This window comes from Schistocerca cancellata, unplaced genomic scaffold (genome assembly GCF_023864275.1).
Source record: "Schistocerca cancellata isolate TAMUIC-IGC-003103 unplaced genomic scaffold, iqSchCanc2.1 HiC_scaffold_1093, whole genome shotgun sequence".
In the NCBI taxonomy this organism is placed as follows: Eukaryota; Metazoa; Arthropoda; class Insecta; order Orthoptera; family Acrididae; genus Schistocerca; species Schistocerca cancellata.
In genome coordinates, this window is record NW_026047092.1 from 3,693,942 (window position 1) to 3,715,012 (window position 21,071).

Below are 21,071 nucleotides of genomic sequence, written 5' to 3' on the forward strand. Positions count from 1 at the left end.
CGGGCACCTTATGGCCGTTCTGCTGTGAGTCAAAGATTTTCGAATCGGACGAAAAACTGATAGTGAATTGTAACGTTCAGGGCCACCTAATGACGATGGATCACTCAAATTGCGTCCCGATTCAATACATCCTCCTCCAGCAGACTTGTCCCCATGGGTCTATTGCTGCCACGGGCACCTTATGGCAGTTCTGCTGTGAGTCAAAAATTTTCGAATCGGACGAAAAACTGATAATGAATTGTAACGTTCATGGCCACCTAATGACGATGGATCACTCAAATTGCGTCCCGTTTCAATACATCGTCCTCCAGCAGACTTGTCTCAATGGGTCTATTGCTGCCTCGGGCACCTTACGGCCGTTCTGCTGTGAGTCAAAGATTTTCGAATTTGACGAAAAACTGATAGTGAATTGTAACATTCAGGGCCACCTAATAACGATGGAACACTCAAATTGCGTCTCGATTCAATACATCGTCCTCCAGCCGAATTGTCTCCATGGGTCTATTGCTGCCTCGGGCACCTTATTGCCGTTCTGCTGTGAGTCAAAGAGTTTCGAATCGGACGAAAAACTGATAGTGAATTGTAACGTTCAGGGCCACCTAATGACGATGGATCACTCAAATTGCGTCCCGATTCAATACATCGGCCTCCAGCAGACTTGTCTCCATGGGTCTATTGCTGCCTCGAGCACCTTATGGCCGTTCTGCTGTGAGTCAAAGATTTCCCAATCGGACGAAAAACTGATAGTGAATTATAACTTTCAGGGCCACCTAATGACGATGGATCACTCAAATTGCGTCCCGATTCAATACATCGTCTTCCAGACGACTTGTCTCCATGGGTCTATTGCTGCCTCGGGCACCTTATGGCCGTTCTGCTGTGAGTCAAAGATTTCCGAATCGGACGAAAAACTGATAGTGAATTGTAACGTTCAGGGCCTCCTAATGACGATGGAACACTCAAATTGCGTCCCGATTCAATACATCGTCCTCCAGCAGACTTGTCTCCATGGGTCTATTGCTGCCTCGGGCACCTTATGGCCGTTCTGCTGTGAGTCAAAGATTTTCGAATCGGACGAAAAACTGATAGTGAATTGTAACGTTCAGGGCCACCTAATGACGATGGATCACTCAAATTGCGTCCCTATTCAATACATCATCCTCCAGCAGACTTGTCCCCATGGGTCTATTGCTGCCACGGGCACCTTATGGCCGTTCTGCAGTGAGTCAAAGATTTTCGAGTCGGACGAAAAACTGATAGTGAATTGTATCGTTCAGGGCCACCTAATGACGATGGATCACTCAAATTGCGTCCCGATTCAATACATCGTCCTCCAGCAGACTTGTCTCCATGGGTCTATTGCTGCCTCGGGCACCTTATGGCCGTTCTGCTGTGAGTCAAAGAATTTCGAATCGGACGAAAAACTGATAGTGAATTGTAACGTTCATGGCCACCTAATGACGATGGATCACTCAAATTACGTCCCGATTCAATACATCGTCCTCCAGCAGACTTGTCTCAATGGGTCTATTGCTGCCTCGGGCACCTTACGGCCGTTCTGCTGTGAGTCAAAGATTTTCGAATTTGACGAAAAACTGATAGTGAATTGTAACATTCAGGGCCACCTAATAACGATGGAACACTCAAATTGCGTCTCGATTCAATACATCGTCCTCCAGCCGAATTGCCTCCATGGGTCTATTGCTGCCTCGGGCACCTTATTGCCGTTCTGCTGTGAGTCAAAGAGTTTCGAATCGGACGAAAAACTGATAGTGAATTGTAACGTTCAGGGCCTCCTAATGACGATGGAACACTCAATTTGCGTCCCGATTCAATACATCGTCCTCCAGCAGACTTGTCTCCATGGGTCTATTGCTGCCTCGGGCACCTTATGGCCGTTCTGCTGTGAGTCAAAGATTTTCGAATCGGACGAAAAACTGATAGTGAATTGTAACGTTCAGGGCCACCTAATGACGATGGATCACTCAAATTGCGTCCCGATTCAATACATCGTCCTCCAGCAGACTTGTCTCCATGGGTCTATTGCTGCCTCGGGCACCCAATGGCCGTTCTGCTGTGAGTCAAAGATTTTCGAATCTGACGAAAAACTGATAGTTAATTGCATCATTTTGGGCCATCTAATGACGATGGAACACTCAAACTGCGTCCCGATTCAATACATCGTCCTCCAGCCGACTTGTCTCCATGGGTCTATTGCTGCCTCGGGCACCTTATGGCCGTTATGCTGTGAGTCTAGATTATCGAATGGGACGAAAAACTGACAGTGAATTGTAACTTTCAGGGCCACCTAATGACGATGGATCACTCAAATTGCGTCCCGATTCAATACATCGTCCTCCAGCAGACTTGTCTCCATGGGTCTATTGCTGCCTCGGGCACCTTATGGCCGTTCTGCTGTGAGTCAAAGATTTTCGAATCGGACGAAAAACTGATAGTGAATTGTAACGTTCAGGGCCTCCTAATGACGATGGAACACTCAAATTGCGTCCCGATTCAATACATCGTCCTCCAGCAGACTTGTCTCCATGGGTCTATTGCTGCCTCGGGCACCTTATGGCCGTTCTGCTGTGAGTCAAAGATTTTCGAATCGGACGAAAAACTGATAGTGAATTGTAACGTTCAGGGCCACCTAATGACGATGGATCACTCAAATTGCGTCCCGATTCAATACATCCTCCTCCAGCAGACTTGTCCCCATGGGTCTATTGCTGCCACGGACACCTTATGGCCGTTCTGCTGTGAGTCAAAGATTTTCGAATCGGACGAAAAACTGATAGTGAATTGTAACGTTCATGGCCACCTAATGACGATGGATCACTCAAATTGCGTCCCGATTCAATACATCGTCCTCCAGCCGACTTGTCTCAATGGGTCTATTGCTGCCTCGGGCACCTTACGGCCGTTCTGCTGTGAGTCAAAGATTTTCGAATTTGACGAAAAACTGATAGTGAATTGTAACATTCAGGGCCACCTAATAACGATGGAACACTCAAATTGCGTCTCGATTCAATACATCGTCCTCCAGCCGAATTGTCTCCATGGGTCTATTGCTGCCTCGGGCACCTTATTGCCGTTCTGCTGTGAGTCAAAGAGTTTCGAATCGGACGAAAAACTGATAGTGAATTGTAACGTTCAGGGCCACCTAATGACGATGGATCACTCAAATTGCGTCCCGATTCAATACATCGGCCTCCAGCAGACTTGTCTCCATGGGTCTATTGCTGCCTCGAGCACCTTATGGCCGTTCTGCTGTTAGTCAAAGATTTCCGAATCGGACGAAAAACTGATAGTGAATTATAACTTTCAGGGCCACCTAATGACGATGGATCACTCAAATTGCGTCCCGATTCAATACATCGTCTTCCAGACGACTTGTCTCCATGGGTCTATTGCTGCCTCGGGCACCTTATGGCCGTTCTGCTGTGAGTCAAAGATTTTCGAATCGGACGAAAAACTGATAGTGAATTGTAACGTTCAGGGCCTCCTAATGACGATGGAACACTCAAATTGCGTCCCGATTCAATACATCGTCCTCCAGCAGACTTGTCTCCATGGGTCTATTGCTGCCTCGGGCACCTTATGGCCGTTCTGCTGTGAGTCAAAGATTTTCGAATCGGACGAAAAACTGATAGTGAATTGTAACGTTCAGGGCCACCTAATGACGATGGATCACTCAAATTGCGTCCCTATTCAATACATCATCCTCCAGCAGACTTGTCCCCATGGGTCTATTGCTGCCACGGGCACCTTATGGCCGTTCTGCAGTGAGTCAAAGATTTTCGAGTCGGACGAAAAACTGATAGTGAATTGTAACGTTCAGGGCCACCTAATGACGATGGATCACTCAAATTGGGTCCCGATTCAATACATCGTCCTCCAGCAGACTTGTCTCCATGGGTCTATTGCTGCCTCGGGCACCTTATGGCCGTTCTGCTGTGAGTCAAAGAATTTCGAATCGGACGAAAAACTGATAGTGAATTGTAACGTTCATGGCCACCTAATGACGATGGATCACTCAAATTGCGTCCCGATTCAATACATCGTCCTCCAGCAGACTTGTCTCATGGGTCTATTGCTGCCTCGGGCACCTTACGGCCGTTCTGCTGTGAGTCAAAGATTTTCGAATTTGACGAAAAACTGATAGTGAATTGTAACATTCAGGGCCACCTAATAACGATGGAACACTCAAATTGCGTCTCGATTCAATACATCGTCCTCCAGCCGAATTGCCTCCATGGGTCTATTGCTGCCTCGGGCACCTTATTGATGTTCTGCTGTGAGTCAAAGAGTTTCGAATCGGACGAAAAACTGATAGTGAATTGTAACGTTCAGGGCCTCCTAATGACGATGGAACACTCAAATTGCGTCCCGATTCAATACATCGTCCTCCAGCAGACTTGTCTCCATGGGTCTATTGCTGCCTCGGGCACCTTATGGCCGTTCTGCTGTGAGTCAAAGATTTTCGAATCGGACGAAAAACTGATAGTGAATTGTAACGTTCAGGGCCACCTAATGACGATGGATCACTCAAATTGCGTCCCTATTCAATACATCATCCTCCAGCAGACTTGTCCCCATGGGTCTATTGCTGCCACGGGCACCTTATGGCCGTTCTGCAGTGAGTCAAAGATTTTCGAGTCGGACGAAAAACTGATAGTGAATTGTAACGTTCAGGGCCACCTAATGACGATGGATCACTCAAATTGCGTCCCGATTCAATACATCGTCCTCCAGCAGACTTGTCTCCATGGGTCTATTGCTGCCTCGGGCACCTTATGGCCGTTCTGCTGTGAGTCAAAGAATTTCGAATCGGACGAAAAACTGATAGTGAATTGTAACGTTCATGGCCACCTAATGACGATGGATCACTCAAATTACGTCCCGATTCAATACATCGTCCTCCAGCAGACTTGTCTCAATGGGTCTATTGCTGCCTCGGGCACCTTACGGCCGTTCTGCTGTGAGTCAAAGATTTTCGAATTTGACGAAAAACTGATAGTGAATTGTAACATTCAGGGCCACCTAATAACGATGGAACACTCAAATTGCGTCTCGATTCAATACATCGTCCTCCAGCCGAATTGCCTCCATGGGTCTATTGCTGCCTCGGGCACCTTATTGCCGTTCTGCTGTGAGTCAAAGAGTTTCGAATCGGACGAAAAACTGATAGTGAATTGTAACGTTCAGGGCCTCCTAATGACGATGGAACACTCAATTTGCGTCCCGATTCAATACATCGTCCTCCAGCAGACTTGTCTCCATGGGTCTATTGCTGCCTCGGGCACCTTATTGCCGTTCTGCTGTGAGTCAAAGAGTTTCGAATCGGACGAAAAACTGATAGTGAATTGTAACGTTCAGGGCCACCTAATGACGATGGATCACTCAAATTGCGTCCCGATTCAATACATCGGCCTCCAGCAGACTTGTCTCCATGGGTCTATTGCTGCCTCGAGCACCTTATGGCCGTTCTGCTGTGAGTCAAAGATTTCCCAATCGGACGAAAAACTGATAGTGAATTATAACTTTCAGGGCCACCTAATGACGATGGATCACTCAAATTGCGTCCCGATTCAATACATCGTCTTCCAGACGACTTGTCTCCATGGGTCTATTGCTGCCTCGGGCACCTTATGGCCGTTCTGCTGTGAGTCAAAGATTTTCGAATCGGACGAAAAACTGATAGTGAATTGTAACGTTCAGGGCCTCCTAATGACGATGGAACACTCAAATTGCGTCCCGATTCAATACATCGTCCTCCAGCAGACTTGTCTCCATGGGTCTATTGCTGCCTCGGGCACCTTATGGCCGTTCTGCTGTGAGTCAAAGATTTTCGAATCGGACGAAAAACTGATAGTGAATTGTAACGTTCAGGGCCACCTAATGACGATGGATCACTCAAATTGCGTCCCTATTCAATACATCATCCTCCAGCAGACTTGTCCCCATGGGTCTATTGCTGCCACGGGCACCTTATGGCCGTTCTGCAGTGAGTCAAAGATTTTCGAGTCGGACGAAAAACTGATAGTGAATTGTAACGTTCAGGGCCACCTAATGACGATGGATCACTCAAATTGCGTCCCGATTCAATACATCGTCCTCCAGCAGACTTGTCTCCATGGGTCTATTGCTGCCTCGGGCACCTTATGGCCGTTCTGCTGTGAGTCAAAGAATTTCGAATCGGACGAAAAACTGATAGTGAATTGTAACGTTCATGGCCACCTAATGACGATGGATCACTCAAATTACGTCCCGATTCAATACATCGTCCTCCAGCAGACTTGTCTCAATGGGTCTATTGCTGCCTCGGGCACCTTACGGCCGTTCTGCTGTGAGTCAAAGATTTTCGAATTTGACGAAAAACTGATAGTGAATTGTAACATTCAGGGCCACCTAATAACGATGGAACACTCAAATTGCGTCTCGATTCAATACATCGTCCTCCAGCCGAATTGCCTCCATGGGTCTATTGCTGCCTCGGGCACCTTATTGCCGTTCTGCTGTGAGTCAAAGAGTTTCGAATCGGACGAAAAACTGATAGTGAATTGTAACGTTCAGGGCCTCCTAATGACGATGGAACACTCAATTTGCGTCCCGATTCAATACATCGTCCTCCAGCAGACTTGTCTCCATGGGTCTATTGCTGCCTCGGGCACCTTATGGCCGTTCTGCTGTGAGTCAAAGATTTTCGAATCGGACGAAAAACTGATAGTGAATTGTAACGTTCAGGGCCACCTAATGACGATGGATCACTCAAATTGCGTCCCGATTCAATACATCGTCCTCCAGCAGACTTGTCTCCATGGGTCTATTGCTGCCTCGGGCACCCAATGGCCGTTCTGCTGTGAGTCAAAGATTTTCGAATCTGACGAAAAACTGATAGTTAATTGCATCATTTTGGGCCATCTAATGACGATGGAACACTCAAACTGCGTCCCGATTCAATACATCGTCCTCCAGCCGACTTGTCTCCATGGGTCTATTGCTGCCTCGGGCACCTTATGGCCGTTATGCTGTGAGTCTAGATTATCGAATGGGACGAAAAACTGACAGTGAATTGTAACTTTCAGGGCCACCTAATGACGATGGATCACTCAAATTGCGTCCCGATTCAATACATCGTCCTCCAGCAGACTTGTCTCCATGGGTCTATTGCTGCCTCGGGCACCTTATGGCCGTTCTGCTGTGAGTCAAAGATTTTCGAATCGGACGAAAAACTGATAGTGAATTGTAACGTTCAGGGCCTCCTAATGACGATGGAACACTCAAATTGCGTCCCGATTCAATACATCGTCCTCCAGCAGACTTGTCTCCATGGGTCTATTGCTGCCTCGGGCACCTTATGGCCGTTCTGCTGTGAGTCAAAGATTTTCGAATCGGACGAAAAACTGATAGTGAATTGTAACGTTCAGGGCCACCTAATGACGATGGATCACTCAAATTGCGTCCCGATTCAATACATCCTCCTCCAGCAGACTTGTCCCCATGGGTCTATTGCTGCCACGGGCACCTTATGGCCGTTCTGCTGTGAGTCAAAGATTTTCGAATCGGACGAAAAACTGATAGTGAATTGTAACGTTCATGGCCACCTAATGACGATGGATCACTCAAATTGCGTCCCGATTCAATACATCGTCCTCCAGCCGACTTGTCTCAATGGGTCTATTGCTGCCTCGGGCACCTTACGGCCGTTCTGCTGTGAGTCAAAGATTTTCGAATTTGACGAAAAACTGATAGTGAATTGTAACATTCAGGGCCACCTAATAACGATGGAACACTCAAATTGCGTCTCGATTCAATACATCGTCCTCCAGCCGAATTGTCTCCATGGGTCTATTGCTGCCTCGGGCACCTTATTGCCGTTCTGCTGTGAGTCAAAGAGTTTCGAATCGGACGAAAAACTGATAGTGAATTGTAACGTTCAGGGCCACCTAATGACGATGGATCACTCAAATTGCGTCCCGATTCAATACATCGGCCTCCAGCAGACTTGTCTCCATGGGTCTATTGCTGCCTCGAGCACCTTATGGCCGTTCTGCTGTTAGTCAAAGATTTCCGAATCGGACGAAAAACTGATAGTGAATTATAACTTTCAGGGCCACCTAATGACGATGGATCACTCAAATTGCGTCCCGATTCAATACATCGTCTTCCAGACGACTTGTCTCCATGGGTCTATTGCTGCCTCGGGCACCTTATGGCCGTTCTGCTGTGAGTCAAAGATTTTCGAATCGGACGAAAAACTGATAGTGAATTGTAACGTTCAGGGCCTCCTAATGACGATGGAACACTCAAATTGCGTCCCGATTCAATACATCGTCCTCCAGCAGACTTGTCTCCATGGGTCTATTGCTGCCTCGGGCACCTTATGGCCGTTCTGCTGTGAGTCAAAGATTTTCGAATCGGACGAAAAACTGATAGTGAATTGTAACGTTCAGGGCCACCTAATGACGATGGATCACTCAAATTGCGTCCCTATTCAATACATCATCCTCCAGCAGACTTGTCCCCATGGGTCTATTGCTGCCACGGGCACCTTATGGCCGTTCTGCAGTGAGTCAAAGATTTTCGAGTCGGACGAAAAACTGATAGTGAATTGTAACGTTCAGGGCCACCTAATGACGATGGATCACTCAAATTGGGTCCCGATTCAATACATCGTCCTCCAGCAGACTTGTCTCCATGGGTCTATTGCTGCCTCGGGCACCTTATGGCCGTTCTGCTGTGAGTCAAAGAATTTCGAATCGGACGAAAAACTGATAGTGAATTGTAACGTTCATGGCCACCTAATGACGATGGATCACTCAAATTGCGTCCCGATTCAATACATCGTCCTCCAGCAGACTTGTCTCATGGGTCTATTGCTGCCTCGGGCACCTTACGGCCGTTCTGCTGTGAGTCAAAGATTTTCGAATTTGACGAAAAACTGATAGTGAATTGTAACATTCAGGGCCACCTAATAACGATGGAACACTCAAATTGCGTCTCGATTCAATACATCGTCCTCCAGCCGAATTGCCTCCATGGGTCTATTGCTGCCTCGGGCACCTTATTGATGTTCTGCTGTGAGTCAAAGAGTTTCGAATCGGACGAAAAACTGATAGTGAATTGTAACGTTCAGGGCCTCCTAATGACGATGGAACACTCAAATTGCGTCCCGATTCAATACATCGTCCTCCAGCAGACTTGTCTCCATGGGTCTATTGCTGCCTCGGGCACCTTATGGCCGTTCTGCTGTGAGTCAAAGATTTTCGAATCGGACGAAAAACTGATAGTGAATTGTAACGTTCAGGGCCACCTAATGACGATGGATCACTCAAATTGCGTCCCTATTCAATACATCATCCTCCAGCAGACTTGTCCCCATGGGTCTATTGCTGCCACGGGCACCTTATGGCCGTTCTGCAGTGAGTCAAAGATTTTCGAGTCGGACGAAAAACTGATAGTGAATTGTAACGTTCAGGGCCACCTAATGACGATGGATCACTCAAATTGCGTCCCGATTCAATACATCGTCCTCCAGCAGACTTGTCTCCATGGGTCTATTGCTGCCTCGGGCACCTTATGGCCGTTCTGCTGTGAGTCAAAGAATTTCGAATCGGACGAAAAACTGATAGTGAATTGTAACGTTCATGGCCACCTAATGACGATGGATCACTCAAATTACGTCCCGATTCAATACATCGTCCTCCAGCAGACTTGTCTCAATGGGTCTATTGCTGCCTCGGGCACCTTACGGCCGTTCTGCTGTGAGTCAAAGATTTTCGAATTTGACGAAAAACTGATAGTGAATTGTAACATTCAGGGCCACCTAATAACGATGGAACACTCAAATTGCGTCTCGATTCAATACATCGTCCTCCAGCCGAATTGCCTCCATGGGTCTATTGCTGCCTCGGGCACCTTATTGCCGTTCTGCTGTGAGTCAAAGAGTTTCGAATCGGACGAAAAACTGATAGTGAATTGTAACGTTCAGGGCCTCCTAATGACGATGGAACACTCAATTTGCGTCCCGATTCAATACATCGTCCTCCAGCAGACTTGTCTCCATGGGTCCATTGCTGCCTCGGGCACCTTATGGCCGTTCTGCTGTGAGTCAAAGATTTTCGAATCGGACGAAAAACTGATAGTGAATTGTAACGTTCAGGGCCACCTAATGACGATGGATCACTCAAATTGCGTCCCGATTCAATACATCGTCCTCCAGCAGACTTGTCTCCATGGGTCTATTGCTGCCTCGGGCACCCAATGGCCGTTCTGCTGTGAGTCAAAGATTTTCGAATCTGACGAAAAACTGATAGTTAATTGCATCATTTTGGGCCATCTAATGACGATGGAACACTCAAACTGCGTCCCGATTCAATACATCGTCCTCCAGCCGACTTGTCTCCATGGGTCTATTGCTGCCTCGGGCACCTTATGGCCGTTATGCTGTGAGTCTAGATTATCGAATGGGACGAAAAACTGACAGTGAATTGTAACTTTCAGGGCCACCTAATGACGATGGATCACTCAAATTGCGTCCCGATTCAATACATCGTCCTCCAGCAGACTTGTCTCCATGGGTCTATTGCTGCCTCGGGCACCTTATGGCCGTTCTGCTGTGAGTCAAAGATTTTCGAATCGGACGAAAAACTGATAGTGAATTGTAACGTTCAGGGCCTCCTAATGACGATGGAACACTCAAATTGCGTCCCGATTCAATACATCGTCCTCCAGCAGACTTGTCTCCATGGGTCTATTGCTGCCTCGGGCACCTTATGGCCGTTCTGCTGTGAGTCAAAGATTTTCGAATCGGACGAAAAACTGATAGTGAATTGTAACGTTCAGGGCCACCTAATGACGATGGATCACTCAAATTGCGTCCCGATTCAATACATCCTCCTCCAGCAGACTTGTCCCCATGGGTCTATTGCTGCCACGGGCACCTTATGGCCGTTCTGCTGTGAGTCAAAGATTTTCGAATCGGACGAAAAACTGATAGTGAATTGTAACGTTCATGGCCACCTAATGACGATGGATCACTCAAATTGCGTCCCGATTCAATACATCGGCCTCCAGCAGACTTGTCTCCATGGGTCTATTGCTGCCTCGAGCACCTTATGGCCGTTCTGCTGTTAGTCAAAGATTTCCGAATCGGACGAAAAACTGATAGTGAATTATAACTTTCAGGGCCACCTAATGACGATGGATCACTCAAATTGCGTCCCGATTCAATACATCGTCTTCCAGACGACTTGTCTCCATGGGTCTATTGCTGCCTCGGGCACCTTATGGCCGTTCTGCTGTGAGTCAAAGATTTTCGAATCGGACGAAAAACTGATAGTGAATTGTAACGTTCAGGGCCTCCTAATGACGATGGAACACTCAAATTGCGTCCCGATTCAATACATCGTCCTCCAGCAGACTTGTCTCCATGGGTCTATTGCTGCCTCGGGCACCTTATGGCCGTTCTGCTGTGAGTCAAAGATTTTCGAATCGGACGAAAAACTGATAGTGAATTGTAACGTTCAGGGCCACCTAATGACGATGGATCACTCAAATTGCGTCCCTATTCAATACATCATCCTCCAGCAGACTTGTCCCCATGGGTCTATTGCTGCCACGGGCACCTTATGGCCGTTCTGCAGTGAGTCAAAGATTTTCGAGTCGGACGAAAAACTGATAGTGAATTGTAACGTTCAGGGCCACCTAATGACGATGGATCACTCAAATTGGGTCCCGATTCAATACATCGTCCTCCAGCAGACTTGTCTCCATGGGTCTATTGCTGCCTCGGGCACCTTATGGCCGTTCTGCTGTGAGTCAAAGAATTTCGAATCGGACGAAAAACTGATAGTGAATTGTAACGTTCATGGCCACCTAATGACGATGGATCACTCAAATTGCGTCCCGATTCAATACATCGTCCTCCAGCAGACTTGTCTCATGGGTCTATTGCTGCCTCGGGCACCTTACGGCCGTTCTGCTGTGAGTCAAAGATTTTCGAATTTGACGAAAAACTGATAGTGAATTGTAACATTCAGGGCCACCTAATAACGATGGAACACTCAAATTGCGTCTCGATTCAATACATCGTCCTCCAGCCGAATTGCCTCCATGGGTCTATTGCTGCCTCGGGCACCTTATTGCCGTTCTGCTGTGAGTCAAAGAGTTTCGAATCGGACGAAAAACTGATAGTGAATTGTAACGTTCAGGGCCTCCTAATAACGATGGAACACTCAATTTGCGTCCCGATTCAATACATCGTCCTCCAGCAGACTTGTCTCCATGGGTCTATTGCTGCCTCGGGCACCTTATGGCCGTTCTGCTGTGAGTCAAAGATTTTCGAATCGGACGAAAAACTGATAGTGAATTGTAACGTTCAGGGCCACCTAATGACGATGGATCACTCAAATTGCGTCCCTATTCAATACATCCTCCTCCAGCAGACTTGTCCCCATGGGTCTATTGCTGCCACGGGCACCTTATGGCCGTTCTGCAGTGAGTCAAAGATTTTCGAGTCGGACGAAAAACTGATAGTGAATTGTAACGTTCAGGGCCACCTAATGACGATGGATCACTCAAATTGCGTCCCGATTCAATACATCGTCTTCCAGTCCACTTGTCTCCATGGGTCTATTGCTGCCTCGGGCACCTTATGGCAGTTCTGCTGTGAGTCAAAGATTTTCGAATCGGACGAAAAACTTATAATGAATTGTAACGTTCAGGGCATCCTAATGACGATGGATCACTCAAATTGCGTCCCGATTCAATACATCGTACTCCAGCAGACTTGTCTCCATGGGTCAATTGCTGCCTCGGGCACCTTATGGCCGTTCTGCTGTGAGTCAAAGATTTTCGAATCGGACGAAAAACTGATAGTGAATTGTAACGTTCAGGGCCTCCTAATGACGATGGATGACTCAAATTGCGTCCCGATTCAATACATCGTCCTCCAGCAGACTTGTCTCCATGGGTCTATTGCTGCCTCGGGCACCTTATGGCCGTTCTGCTGTGAGTCAAAGATTTTCGAATCTGACGAAATACTGATAGTGAATTGTAACATTCAGGGCCACGTAATGACGATGGATCACTCAAATTGCGTCCCGATTCAATACATCGTCCTCCAGCCGACTTGTCTCCATGGGTCTATTGCTGCCTCGGGCACCTTATGGCCGTTCTGCTGTGAGTCAAAGATTTTCGAATCGGACGAAAAACTGATAGTGAATTGTAACGTTCAGGGCCTCCTAATGACGATGGAACACTCAAATTGCGTCCCGATTCAATACATCGTCCTCCAGCAGACTTGTCTCCATGGGTCTATTGCAGCCTCGGGCACCTTATGGCCGTTCTGCTGTGAGTCAAAGATTTTCGAATCGGACGAAAAACTGATAGTGAATTGTAACGTTCAGGGCCTCCTAATGACGATGGAACACTCAAATTGCGTCCCGATTCAATACATCGTCCTCCAGCAGACTTGTCTCCATGGGTGTATTGCTGTTTCGGGCACCTTATGGCCGTTCTGCTGTGAGTCAAAGATTTCCGAATCGGACGAAAAACTGATAGTGAATTGTAACGTTCAGGGCCACCTAATGACGATGGATCACTCAAATTGCGTCCTGATTCAATACATCGTCCTCCAGCAGACTTGTCTCCATGGGTCTATTGCTGACTCGGGCACCGAATGGCCGTTCTGCTGTGAGTCAAAGATTTTCGAATCTGACGAAAAACTGATAGTGAATTGTAACGTTCAGGGCCACCTAATGACGATGGATCACTCAAATTGCGTCCCGATTCAATACATCGTCCTCCAGCAGACTTGTCTCCATGGGTCTATTGCTGCCTCGGGCACCCAATGGCCGTTCTGCTGTGACTCAAAGATTTTCGAATCTGACGAAAAACTGATAGTGAATTTTAACATTCAGGGCCACGTAATGACGATGGATCACTCAAATTGCGTCCCGATTCAATACATCGTCCTCCAGCCGACTTGTCTCCATGGGTCTATTGCTGCCTCGGGCACCTTATGGCCGTTCTGCTGTGAGTCAAAGATTTTCGAATCGGACGAAAAACTGATAGTGAATTGTAACGTTCAGGGCCTCCTAATGACGATGGAACACTCAAATTGCGTCCCGATTCAATACATCGTCCTCCAGCAGACTTGTCTCCATGGGTCTATTGCTGCCTCGGGCACCTTATGGCCGTTCTGCTGTGAGTCAAAGATTTCCGAATCGGACGAAAATCTGATAGTGAATTGTAACGTTAAGGGCCACCTAATGACGATGGATCACTCAAATTGCGTCCCGATTCAATACATCGTCCTCCAGCAGACTTGTCTCCATGGGTCTATTGCTGACTCGGGCACCCAATGGCCGTTCTGCTGTGAGTCAAAGATTTTCGAATCTGACGAAAAACTGATAGTGAATTGTAACGTTCAGGGCCTCCTAATGACGATGGAACACTCAAATTGCGTCCCGATTCAATACATCGTCCTCCAGCAGACTTGTCTCCATGGGTCTATTGCTGCCTCGGGCACCTTATGGCCGTTCTGCTGTGATTCAAAGATTTCCGAATCGGACGAAAAACTGATAGTGAATTGTAACATTCAGGGCCACCTAATGACGATGGATCACTCAAATTGCGTCCCGATTCAATACATCGTCTTCCAGTCCACTTGTCTCCATGGGTCTATTGCTGCCTCGGGCACCTTATGGCCGTTCTGCTGTGAGTCAAAGATTTCCGAATCGGACGAAAATCTGATAGTGAATTGTAACGTTAAGGGCCACCTAATGACGATGGATCACTCAAATTGCGTCCCGATTCAATACATCGTCCTCCAGCAGACTTGTCTCCATGGGTCTATTGCTGCCTCGGGCACCTTATGGCCGTTCTGCTGTGAGTCAAAGATTTTTGAATCGGACGAAAAACTGATAGTGAATTGTAACGTTCAGGGCCTCCTAATGACGATGGAACACTCAAATTGCGTCCCGATTCAATACATCGTCCTCCAGCAGACTTGTCTCCATGGGTCTATTGCTGTTTCGGGCACCTTATGGCCGTTCTGCTGTGAGTCAAAGATTTCCGAATCGGACGAAAAACTGATAGTGAATTGTAACTTTCAGGGCCACCTAATGACGATGGATCACTCAAATTGCGTCCCGATTCAATACATCGTCCTCCAGCAGACTTGTCTCCATGGGTCTATTGCTGACTCGGGCACCGAATGGCCGTTCTGCTGTGAGTCAAAGATTTTCGAATCTGACGAAAAACTGATAGTGAATTGTAACTTTCAGGGCCACCTAATGACGATGGATCACTCAAATTGCGTCCCGATTCAATACATCGTCCTCCAGCAGACTTGTCTCCATGGGTCTATTGCTGCCTCGGGCACCCAATGGCCGTTCTGCTGTGAGTCGAAGATTTTCGAATCTGACGAAAAACTGATAGTGAATTGTAACATTCAGGGCCACGTAATGACGATGGATCACTCAAATTGCGTCCCGATTCAATACATCGTCCTCCAGCCGACTTGTCTCCATGGGTCTATTGCTGCCTCGGGCACCTTATGGCCGTTCTGCTGTGAGTCAAAGATTTTCGAATCGGACGAAAAACTGATAGTGAATTGTAACGTTCAGGGCCTCCTAATGACGATGGAACACTCAAAATGCGTCCCGATTCAATACATCGTCCTCCAGCAGACTTGTCTCCATGGGTCTATTGCTGCCTCGGGCACCTTATGGCCGTTCTGCTGTGAGTCAAAGATTTCCGAATCGGACGAAAATCTGATAGTGAATTGTAACGTTAAGGGCCACCTAATGACGATGGATCACTCAAATTGCGTCCCGATTCAATACATCGTCCTCCAGCAGACTTGTCTCCATGGGTCTATTGCTGACTCGGACACCCAATGGCCGTTCTGCTGTGAGTCAAAGATTTTCGAATCTGACGAAAAACTGATAGTGAATTGTAACGTTCAGGGCCACCTAATGACGATGGAACACTCAAATTGCGTCTCGATTCAATACATCGTCCTCCAGCCGACTTGTCTCCATGGGTCTATTGCTGCCTCGGGCACCTTATGTCCGTTCTGCTGTGAGTCAAAGATTTTCGAATCGGACGAAAAACTGATAGTGAATTGTAACGTTCAGGGCCTCCTAATGACGATGGAACACTCAAATTGCGTCCCGATTCAATACATCGTCCTCCAGCAGACTTGTCTCCATGGGTCTATTGCTGCCTCGGGCACCTTATGGCCGTTCTGCTTTGAGTCAAATATTTCCGAATCGGACGAAAAACTGATAGTGAATTGTAACGTTCAGGGCCACCTAATGACGATGGATCACTCAAATTGAGTCCCGATTCAATACATCGTCCTCCAGCCGGCATGTCTCCATGGGTCTATTGCTGCCTCGGGCATTTTATGGCCGTTCTGCTGTGAGTCAAAGATTTCCGAATCGGACGAAAAACTGATAGTGAATTGTAACTTTCAGGGCCACCTAATGACGATGGATCACTCAAATTGCGTCCCGATTCAATACATCGTCCTCCAGCAGACTTGTCTCCATGGGTCTATTGCTGACTCGGGCACCCAATGGCCTTTCTGCTGTGAGTCAAAGATTTTCGAATCTGACGAAAAACTGATAGTGAATTGTAACGTTCAGGGCCACCTAATGACGATGGATCACTCAAATTGCGTCCCGATTCAATACATCGTCTTCCAGCCGACTTGTCTCCATGGGTCTATTGCTGCCTCGGGCACCTTACGGCCGTTCTGCTGTTAGTCAAAGATTTTCGAAATTGACGAAAAACTGATAGTGAATTGTAACATTCAGGGCCACCTAATAACGATGGAACACTCAAATTGCGTCTCGATTCAATACATCGTCCTCCAGCCGAATTGTCTCCATGGGTCTATTGCTGCCTCGGGCACCTTATTGCCGTTCTGCTGTGAGTCAAAGATTTTCGAATCGGACGAAAAACTGATAGTGAATTGTAACGTTCAGGGCCTCCTAATGACGATGGAACACTCAAATTGCCTCCCGATTCAATACATCGTCCTCCAGCAGACTTCTCTCCATGGGTCCATTGCTGCCTCGGGCACCTTATGGCCGTTCTGCTGTGAGTCAAAGATTTTCGAATCTGACGAAAAACTGATAGTGAATTGTAACGTTCAGAGCCACCTAATGACGATGGATCACTCAAATTGCGTCCCGATTCAATACATCGTCCTCCAGCAGACTTGTCTCCATGAGTCTATTGCTGCCTCGGGCACCCAATGGCCGTTCTGCTGTGAGTCAAAGATTTTCGAATCTGACTAAAAACTGATAGTTAATTGTAACATTTTGGGCCATCTAATGACGATGGAACACTCAAACTGCGTCCCGATTCAATACATCGTCCTCCAGCCTATTGTCTCCATGGGTCTATTGCTGCCTCGGGCACCTTATGGCCGTTATGCTGTGAGTCTAGATTATCGAATGGGACGAAAAACTGACAGTGAATTGTAACGTTCAGGGCCACCTAATGACGATAGATCACTCAAATTGCGTCCCGATTCAATACATCGTCCTCCAGCAGACTTGTCTCCATGGGTCTATTGCTGCCTCGGGCACCTTATGACCGTTCTGCTGTGAGTCAAAGTTTTCCGAATCGGACGTAAAACTGATAGTGAATTGTAACATTCAGGGCCTCCTAATGACGATGGAACACTCAAATTGCGTCCCGATTCAATACATCGTCCTCCAGCAGACTTGTCTCCATGGGTCTATTGCTGCCTCGGGCACCTTATGGCCGTTCTGCTGTGAGTCAAAGATTTTCGAATCGGACGAAAAACTGATAGTGAATTGTAACATTCAGGGCCACGTAATGACGATGGATCACTCAAATTGCGTCCCGATTCAATACATCGTCCTCCAGCCGACTTGTCTCCATGGGTCTATTGCTGCCTCGGGCACCTTATGGCCGTTCTGCTGTGAGTCAAAGATTTTCGAATCGGACGAAAAACTGATAGTGAATTGTAACGTTCAGGGCCTCCTAATTACGATGGAACACACAAATTGCGTCCCGATTCAATACATCGTCCTCCAGCAGACTTGTCTCCATGGGTCTATTGCTGCCTCGGGCACCTTATGGCCGTTCTGCTGTGAGTCAAAGATTTTCGAATCGGACGAAAAACTGATATTGAATTGTAACCTTCAGGGCCTCCTAATGACGATGGAACACTCAAATTGCGTCCCGATTCAATACATCGTCCTCCAGCAGACTTGTCTCCATGGGTCTATTGCTGCCTCGGGCACCTAGTGGCCGTTCTGCTGTGAGTCAAAGATTTCCGAATCGGACGAAAAACTGATAGTGAATTGTAACGTTCAGGGCCACCTAATGACGATGGATCACTCAAATTGCGTCCCGATTCAATACATCGTCCTCCAGCAGACTTGTCTCCATGTTTCTATTGCTGACTCGGGCACCCAATGGCCGTTCTGCTGTGAGTCAAAGATTTTCGAATCTGACGAAAAACTGATAGTGAATTGTAACGTTCAGGGCCACCTAATGACGATGGAACACTCAAATTGCGTCTCGATTCAATACATCGTCCTCCAGCCGACTTGTCTCCATGGGTCTATTGCTGCCTCGGGCACCTTATTGCCGTTCTGCTGTGAGTCAAAGATTTTCGAATCTGACGAAAAACTGATAGTGAATTGTAACGTTCAGGGCCACCTAATGACGATGGATCACTCAAATTGCGTCCCGATTCAATACATCGTCCTCCAGCAGACTTGTCTCCATGAGTCTATTGCTGCCTCGGGCACCCAATGGCCGTTCTGCTGTGAGTCAAAGATTTTCGAATCTGACGAAAAACTGATAGTTAATTGTAACATTTTGGGCCATCTAATGACGATGGAACACTCAAACTGCGTCCCGATTCAATACATCGTCCTCCAGCGTATTGTCTCCATGGGTCTATTGCTGCCTCGGGCACCTTATGGCCGTTATGCTGTGAGTCTAGATTATCGAATGGGACGAAAAACTGACAGTGAATTGTTACGTTCAGGGCCACCTAATGACGATGGATCACTCAAATTGCGTCCCGATTCAATACATCGTCCTCCAGCAGACTTGTCTCAATGGGTCTATTGCTGCCTCGGGCACCTTATGACCGTTCTGCTGTGAGTCAAAGTTTTCCGAATCGGACGTAAAACTGATAGTGAATTGTAACATTCAGGGCCTCCTAATGACGATGGAACACTCAAATTGCGTCCCGATTCAATACATCGTCCTCCAGCAGACTTGTCTCCATGGGTCTATTGCTGCCTCGGGCACCTTATGGCCGTTCTGCTGTGAGTCAAAGATTTTCGAATCTGACGAAAAACTGATAGTGAATTGTAACATTCAGGGCCACGTAATGACGATGGATCACTCAAATTGCGTCCCGATTCAATACATCGTCCTCCAGCCGACTTGTCTCCATGGGTCTATTGCTGCCTCGGGCACCTTATGGCCGTTCTGCTGTGAGTCAAAGATTTTCGAATCGGACGAAAAACTGATAGTGAATTGTAACGTTCAGGGCCTCCTAATTACGATGGAACACACAAATTGCGTCCCGATTCAATACATCGTCCTCCAGCAGACTTGTCTCCATGGGTCTATTGCTGCCTCGGGCACCTTATGGCCGTTCTGCTGTGAGTCAAAGATTTTCGAATCGGACGAAAAACTGATATTGAATTGTAACCTTCAGGGCCTCCTAATGACGATGGAACACTCAAATTGCGTCCCGATTCAATACATCGTCCTCCAGCAGACTTGTCTCCATGGGTCTATTGCTGCCTCGGGCACCTTGTGGCCGTTCTGCTGTGAGTCAAAGATTTTCGAATCGGACGAAAAACTGATAGTGAATTGTAACGTTCAGGGCCTCCTAATGACGATGGAACACTCAAATTGCGTCCCGATTCAATACATCGTCCTCCAGCAGACTTGTCTCCATGGGTCTATTGCTGCCTCGGGCACCTTATGGCCGTTCTGCTGTGAGTCAAAGATTTTCGAATCTGACGAAAAACTGATAGTGAATTGTAACGTTCAGGGCCACCTAATGACGATGGAACACTCAAATTGCGTCTCGATTCAATACATCGTCCTCCAGCCGACTTGTCTCCATGGGTCTAGTGCTGCCTCGGGCACCTTATGTCCGTTCGGCTGTGAGTCAAAGATTTTCGAATCGGACGAAAAACTGATAGTGAATTGTAACGTTCAGGGCCTCCTAATGACGATGGAACACTCAAATTGCGTCCCGATTCAATACATCGTCCTCCAGCAGACTTGTCTCCATGGGTCTATTGCTGCCTCGGGCACCTTATGGCCGTTCTGCTTTGAGTCAAATATTTCCGAATCGGACGAAAAACTGATAGTGAATTGTAACGTTCAGGGCCACCTAATGACGATGAATCACTCAAATCGCGTCCCGATTCAATACATCGTCCTCCAGCCGGCATGTCTCCATGGGTCTATTGCTGCCTCGGGCATTTTATGGCCGTTCTGCTGTGAGTTAAAGATTTCCGAATCGGACGAAAAACTGATAGTGAATTGTAACATTCAGGGCCACCTAATGACGATGGAACACTCAAATTGCGTCCCGATTCAATACATCGTCTTCCAGCCGACTTGTCTCCATGGGTCTATTGCTGCCTCGGGCACCTTATGGCCGTTCTGCTGTGAGTCAAAGATTTTCGAATCGGACGAAAAACTGATAGTGAATTGTAACGTTCAGGACCTCCTAATGAAGGTGGAACACTCAAATTGCGTCCCGATTCAATACATCGTCCTCCAGCAGACTTGTCTCCATGGGTCTATTGCTGCCTCGGGCACCTTATTGCCGTTCTGCTGTGAGTCAAAGATTTTCGAATCGGACGAAAAACTGATTGTGAATTGTAACGTTCAGGGCCTCCTAATGACGATGGATCACTCAAATTGCGTCCCGATTCAATACATCGTCCTCCAGCAGACTTGTCTCCATGGGTCTATTGCTGACTCGGGCACCCAATGGCCGTTCTGCTGTGAGTCAAAGATTTTCGAATCTG